This window comes from Coregonus lavaretus (assembly GCF_964263955.1).
Source record: "Coregonus lavaretus genome assembly, chromosome: 4".
Classification (NCBI taxonomy): domain Eukaryota; kingdom Metazoa; phylum Chordata; class Actinopteri; order Salmoniformes; family Salmonidae; genus Coregonus; species Coregonus lavaretus.
In genome coordinates, this window is record NC_139991.1 from 48,122,952 (window position 1) to 48,130,798 (window position 7,847).

Consider the following 7,847-nt stretch of genomic DNA (forward strand, 5'->3'; position numbering starts at 1 on the left):
CAATGTTTTGACGTCTTGCAGGGCCAGGGCCACAGTCAGTGGCACAAACAGGAACAACACTCAGAGTGACCTCAAGCAGCAGCAGCTCCTGGCAGCTCTGGAACACTCAGGAGGACACCATTAGCCTTTATGCAGCCCCATGCACTTTCATGTAAACACTGGAAATTACATTTGGATGTGTACAAGCCGTTAAAAAGGGTAGGTAGCACAAATGTAACCACATGTAAAATATGGATTTGATTTATTATACGCATCAAAAGTCCCAATGCAAAGTTACACCTCACTTTTCAAGTTATTACAACTGATCTGAATTCCAAAGAATGCCAAAGTCATGTTGGAAAATGTCAGAAGCCTATTCCCTATAAACTCCAACAGAAATAACTTCAAATATATAACTTAATTAAACCAAATTGTTTGCACTCATGACTACTGGTTTCAATTAAATTTTCTGCCAACTTACAAGCAAATATTTTATGAATTTATTGTTACAAATCAACTTGCAAGGTTGCTAGCCAACTAGCCTGCTAACATTAGCCCTACTAGCCTGCTAACGTTAGCCCTCCCAGCCTGCTAACGTTATGTTAGCAGTGCATGAGTCAGACGGTTGCTATCAACCCCTAGCTTACAGCTACATTAAAGTAAACCAACGTTTTGGAAATGCATAACGCCATCTAAACAGTTATCAAAGAATGTTAGGTATATGCAGTTATCTTAGCCAGCAAGCTGGCCAGCCAGCTAACGTTAACTATTTAGCCAACTAGCTATTAATCTAGGAAGCCTAGCCAACCACCACGGTTATGGTCAGCAAGCTAGAGCCCAACTACTGGAGACCAGCTAGAACACAACCAAAACATAACCGCAGATTAAAAGAAAAGAGAGAGCAGAGACTTACAGATTGATGGCTGGGGCCTATCCGATGGTAAAACTTTTAAAAGAGTGCAGGTTGAGTTAGCTACAGGGCTGAGGGAGTCAGGGAAATCCAAAATAGATACATTCCAGATGTCCACGCTAGCACTAAGCCAAGGTGGATATAGTTACAAACTCCCGTAGCCTACTTCACAGAGAACATGACAAAAAGTTGAGAAAACAAAAAGGAGAACAGACTAGGTACTACACAATTAAAGCAAGCGGGTATGATTTTCTCCTTCGTTTTGAGCCCACAGCAAGAAGCAATCATAGACTGCCGTTCTAACGGGTTCCCACTAGATAACAGAACCACAAGGTTCGTGAAGAGTATGCTGCAGGGCCGCACGTGCCCCATCTGCTCCTTGTTTACATCACACTTCCTCTTGATTGGTGGATTGTAACTCACCATCAACACTTGGTCTGGAATGCAATTACATGCTAGCGTGGCTAACTTTAGCTAGCTACCGAGCAAGCGTCTGAACTCGGTAGCACAGAGTACTTTACTGACTTTATTGTCACCGTGGGGTAATTTTGTTGCAGTATCATGTACACATTTAAAGTGGTGTTTAAATAGAATACACAATAAATTGACAATACAAAATCGTTACATACAGTATATACCGATGAAAGAAGACCAGCCTGCTGGCCTTACTGGGTGGATAGGAACATTAACCAGAGCTGTTTAGGAGGGATATCACACCTGGCACAAATTATTGTCTGTTTTTCCTGTCAGGGGGTGCCCTATACCTGCACCCAGAGGGGAGTAGTTCAAAGTCCAGGTACAGGGGGTGGCTCGGGTTTTAAATGATTTTTTGAGCCTTGTTGAGGGCCCTGACCTTAAAAAGCTAATCCAAGCCTGTATGTTTGACTAAAAGTACCTTGTGGTGATAATCATTCTTAGCATATTTTCCTGGCTGACAGTGCCATTGCCAAACCAACAAACAATACAAAAAGGTCAAATACTCTCACTGAAAGATTTGTAAAACCGAGTCAGTATAGTAGTCAACATTAAAAGAGCCCAGCTTTGAGTAGAGTAGATCCTCCATTTGAGGTTGACAAATAGTACATTGTGGGTAGTTTAGAAGATATCCGTAAATACTTTCATAAATATGTAATAACCCAAAAACATAACTATGTTTGTACTTATAAGTAACCAGATCGTGACCACAACTAAGTTACTAAGTCTTTGACCACACTGTCTTTAAATTGGTGGGGTAAAAACTCATGCTTCCTACCCTTTAAGCGCCACCCTCACTCATAAATAACTTCAGAAACAAAATCCATTTGAAGCATTATAGTTAGCTAAATTCATTTGAAGCAGCCATTAGGCTAGTTCTATGGACTCAACTGGACTAGGATTTTATAATAATTCTGTCATCATTTCCTAGTTGTGCTCTGTGCTCTCCACAATCTGAGACAATGGACCTGATGCTCAGAAGGAGGATGATGAGTTAGCTAGTGCAATAGACTACTTGCGCAAAGGTAGACCCTATCTAGCCTACTAAAATTTGTATCAACTTAATTTAGAGTAGTAGCTAGCTACCGTGCCTTCCAAAAGTATTCACACCCCTTGACTTTTTCCACATTTTGTTGTGTTACAGCCTGAATTTAAAATGGTTTAAACTGAGATTATGTTGTCACTGGCCTACACACAATACCCCATAATGTCAAAGTGGAATTATGTTTTTTAATTAAAAATGAAAAGCTGAAATGTTTTGAGTCAATAAGTATTCAATCCCTTTGTTATGGCAAGCCTAAATAAGTTCAGGAGTAAACATTTGCTTAACAAGTCACAATAAGTTGCATGGACACACTCTGTGCAATAATAGTGTTTAACATTATTTTTTTAATGACTACCTCATCTCTGTACCCCACACATACAATTATCTGTAAGGTCCCTCTGTCGGGCAGTGAATTTCAAACACAGATTCAACCACAAAGACCAGGGAGGTTTTCCAATGCCTTGCAAAAAAGGGCACCGATTGGTAGATGGGTAAGAAAAATAAAAAAATACAGGCATTGTATATCCCTTTGAGGTATATCCCTAATTACACTTTGGATGGTGTATAACTACACCTAGTCACTACAAAGATACAGGCGTCCTTCCTAACTCAGTTGCCGGAGAGGAAGGAAACCACTCAAGAATTTCACCATGAGGCCAATGGTGACTTTAAAACAGTTACAGTTTAATAATGGCTGTGATAGGAGAAAACTGAGGATGAATCAACAACATTGTAGTTACTCCACAATACTAACCTAATTGACAGAGTGAAAAGAAGGAAGCCTATACAGAATACAAATATTCCAAAACATGCATCCTGTTTGCAACAAGGCAATAAAGTAATACTGCAAAAAACGTGGCAAAGCAATTCACTTTTTGTCCTGAATACAAAGTGTTATGTTTGGGGCAAATCCAATACAACACATTACTGAGTACCACTTTCCGTATTTTCAAGCATAGTGGGGGCCGAATCATGTTATGGGTATGCTTGTAATCATTAAGGACTGGGGAGTTTTTCAGGATTAAAAATAAACGTAATGGAGCTAAGCACAAGCAAAAAAAAAAAAAAAAAAACTGGTCGTCTGCTTTCCACCAGACAGTGGGAGATGAATTCACCTTTCAGCAGAACAATAACCTAAAACACAAGGCCAAACCTACACTGGAGTTGCTTACCAAAAAGACAGTTAATGTTCCTGAGTGGCCGAGTTACAGTTGACCTAAATCTACTTGAAATTCTATGGCAAGACCTGAAAATGGTTGTCTAGCAATGATCAACCACCAATTTGACAGAGCTTGAAGTATTTTGAAAATAATACATGGACAAATGTTGCACAATCCAGGTGTGGAAAGTCTCACAGCTGTAATCGCTGTCAAAGGTGCTTCTACAAAGTATTGACTCAGGTGTGTTAATACTTATGGAAAATAGATATTTCTGTATTCCTTTCAATAAATGTGCAAGAATTTCTACAAACAAGTTTTCACTTTGTCATTATGGGGTATTTTGTGTGCAGATGGGTAAAATATATATCTCAATTTTGAATTGAGGCTGTAACAACAAAATGTGGAATAAGGCAAGGGGTATGAATACTTTCTGAAGGCACTGTAGATCCCAAATACACATATAAAGAAAATAAATAATGATTACGTTATGGTAGCTAGCTAAGCATTTTTATTTACAGTTGACTGCAATTAATGAATTAGCAATAGTATTGTCATCTAGCTAGTAGTGTTGCATGGTATACCAAAATGTCGGTACTTGTTCAATACTAGAACACAAAAAACAGTTTGGTACTAGAATTTGTCACTTTACAATGCAAGAAGATACCGGTAGCTTCCAGCTTTGTAGGCTACATTTCCTTGCTAGCTTACAGCTGAAGCTAAAATCAATTCACTATCCTAGTACTTTGTTTGTGATACCACAATGCAAAATTTGCTGATTTTAAAGCTGACGCCACCAAAACCGTATTAATTTGCAGTCCCTCTCTCGCGTCTCTTCCAAAGATTATATATTGCCTTAGCGAACTGTGTGAGAGAATCTCAATTGCATTCTACTCAGGTCCCTCCCCTCTGACCTTCTCCTCCAATGGGTTTTGAGAAGGAGGCGAGAGGACACGATGAGTATGCAATCAGATTATCCCTGTGTGTGTGTGTGTGGACGTGTTTAACTATTATTGTGGGGACCAGAAGTCCCACAAGAATAGTAAACAAATTAAAATTTGACCTACTGGGGACATTTTGTTGGTCCTCACAAGGTCAAATGCTATTTTTAGGGGGTTTAGTGTTAGCGTTAGAATTAGGTTTAGGGGCTAGGGTTAGTTTTAGGGTTAGAGTACAGGTTAGGGAAAATAGGATTTTGAATGGGACTGTTTGTGTGTCCCCACAAGGTTAGCTGTACAAGACTGTGTGTGTGTGTGTGAGTGAGTGAGTGAGTGAGTGAGTGAGTGAGTGAGTGAGTGAGTGAGTGAGTGAGTGAGTGAGTGAGTGAGTGAGTGAGTGAGTGAGTGAGTGAGTGAGAGAGAGAGAGAGAGAATAGGGCTCAGATGGGCCACCCCCCTCTTGCCTAGTGAATGACGTCATTACTGGTTAAAAGAGATGAAAAGAAGACACTTTTATCAAATAAGCTACTTCTATGCAAATGTTTGCGATCAGTACAATAAAAGTCCCAAATGGAAACAGATTGTCATCTGCTGCCCCAAGAAATCAGCCAAAACAAGCTCAATACCTCAATGCATGCACACACTACTATTAAATATTCATTCACCTGTACTGACAATAGGCCTAGGCTACATATTGATTTACCCAGTTTATCAACAGAGATTTACCATTCAAATTAATGATTACCATTATGGTGTTATGTAGTTAGATTGGTAAAAACAAAGTCAAATTGGTTGTTTCATTGATTCATTAATGCATACATGGTGGTCTCTGAAAAATGTTGACGTAAACATTTTTATAATATAATGATATTTAACTCAAAAGAGAGGTAGCTGAGTTTGTCTGGATCATGTGCCATTCTGTGACTTCGGCTAATATGACTTCTTTTTTTGCTGTGGTATCGTTTTGGTATTGAGTATTGTGACGGTATCAAGTATCGTGATGCGAAACCTATCGAAGTCAAAATGCTGGCATGGTGACAACACTACTAGCTAGTTATACAATAGAAGATGCTTAGTAACATTAGGATTGCAGTTGCTTTAGCCTAATAATGGACTATAGGAGCCTAACGTTACTCCTTATTGTCCAAGGACCTTAGCTACATGTTATGTTTAGAGGTGAATTGGCTTTGGCAGCCAAAACAGCCAAATACTCCATCTAAACGTGAATCTATTGTCAATTGCGGTACTGTTCTAGAAACATAAAGCCCTCTACTTTCATATCACAAAAATAATTTCACAAATACAAAATATACACTTACTGTACAGCCAGAGGAGGTTGGTGACACCTTAATTGGGGAGGACGGACTCATAGTAATGGCTGGAAAAATGGAATGATATCAAATACATTAACATGGTTTCCATTTGGTTGATACCATTCCATTAACTCCATTCCAGCCATTATTATGAGCAATCCTCCCCTCAGCAGCCTACTGTGCTGTGCACCGTTTTAACACAGTATTTTTCAGTGACACGTTTGTGGCATCCATCCTCGTTTACGCACAGGTGTTCGGAGACGCAGATAGCCAATTAGCACAGTTACGGGGAAAAAAAGTATTGCTGATATGAAAGATACGTTCCTTATGTTTCCAAAACCGTACCGCATTCAATGCGTTTTAACGTTCAGAACGAGCGTCGGGCTCTTAACAAAACTCCGGCCAGAAGATACTATCGTCAATAGGCGCTAAAGGTAGTTATCTAGCGTCTATGAATGGGTTAGTTTTAGCCTAGCCATCTTGCTGTGAGATCTAAAGTAGTGAGATGTAGCTAACTACCTAGCTAGCGTAGTAGCTATGACGCCTAACGTTACGCCTCAATATTTACTCAAAATGTGATGCAGAAAGCAGATGCAACATTGCCAGAAGTTCCAGCTGAATACAAAATGGCAAGTTGCACCATTCACCTGTAACTAACAATGTCTCCTGAGTGGCGCAGTGGTCTAAGGCACTGCATCGCAGTGCAAACTGTGCCACTAGAGATCCTGGTTCGAATCCAGGCTCTGTCGCAGCCGGCCGCGACCGGGAGACTCATGGGCGGCGCACAATTGGCCCAGCGTCGTCCAGGGTAGGGGAGGGAATGGCCGGCAGGGATGTAGCTCAGTTGATAGAGCATGGCGTTTGCAACGCCAGGGTTGTGGGTTCGATTCCCACGGGGGGCCAGTATATATAAAAAATATATATATATGTATTCACTAACTGTAAGTCGCTCTGGATAAGAGCGTCTGCTAAATAACGTTAATGTAAATGTAATGTAACTAAGCTCATTATGACAGTCAAATGCTAACTGGCTGTGTCGCCAGCAAGCAGGCTAGCTATCTGGAATGACCACTGACTGTCGTAAACAACTCAGGGGAACAATGGGCAGGGTTCGGGTTGTTTTTTCCGATTATTTTACAGGAATTATTCTTGGCAAGCTGAAAACTATTTCAACAGATGCATGGTCATGAAAGTAGCGATGACTCAAACCATTATTGTCAGTGTCCATAGAAATATAATAAACGTTGTATAGCTAACTAACGGTAGCTGTCATCCCAAAAAAAAAAAAAGTCATTACCGACTACGAGGATAAAAATATAAATTTGACAGTCATGAAAGAGCATCAGAAATGCACAATGCACACGCTTTACATTAACGAAATGTTTACGGTTGAAATTCACAATTTTATATTTCAATACATCAATAAATGGACCTGTTTACCTGTTAGTCGCTACACTCCACAGGGCGCCGCCATCTTGAACACATCACAGCCCATCCCTCTTGAATCAGCCTCCGCTGACTCGCACGCAAAGTAATCCCTTAGCGAGCCCTTCATAATCTGACACTGACTAGTCTATTTGCCTAAATAACGCTACAGCTAGGCTCATTCAAATACTTCCATTCTGCATCAATCATATTTCAGTGCACCACACTCCCCATGTCCTCACTCCACGAGAAACTTGGCATTGTTTTTCTCGTAGGTGGAGGGTTGAATTTATGCGTAATGCGGTTTTCGCGTGACTCAGTTAGTGAGCGCATGCGCTCAATAGAATGGCAACTTTGTTAGAATGGGCTGATTCGATTATGCTGAGACGCAGTGTCTGTCTGTATCTTCCAAGTTTGAAATAGTTCCCGATCCTTCTTGGCACAGTTCAATGGCCCGTGACGTGAACGGACAAAAGCGGTGAAGGAGGAGCGCCGTCAAATCGAACATTAGCCTAATGCATCGTCCTGAAACATCTATTTTCCATCAAATATATGTTTGAATTTTCAAACTAGTTTTCATTAGGAAGGCAGATAAAGCGTTTTTAT

General features: G+C 40.3%; 1 protein-coding gene across 1 annotated transcript in view; it reads right to left on the reverse strand.

Annotated features, from left to right (window-relative positions):
* Positions 1-7,286, reverse strand: part of LOC311128077 (hamartin-like) — a 28,019-nt gene extending 20,733 nt beyond the window's left edge. The window contains exon 1 of the mRNA XM_084160036.1: positions 7,257-7,286. The gene's annotated coding sequence lies outside the window, so the exon portion shown is untranslated. The remainder of the gene's footprint in view (positions 1-7,256) is intronic.
* Between the last annotated feature and the right edge of the window lie 561 nt (positions 7,287-7,847).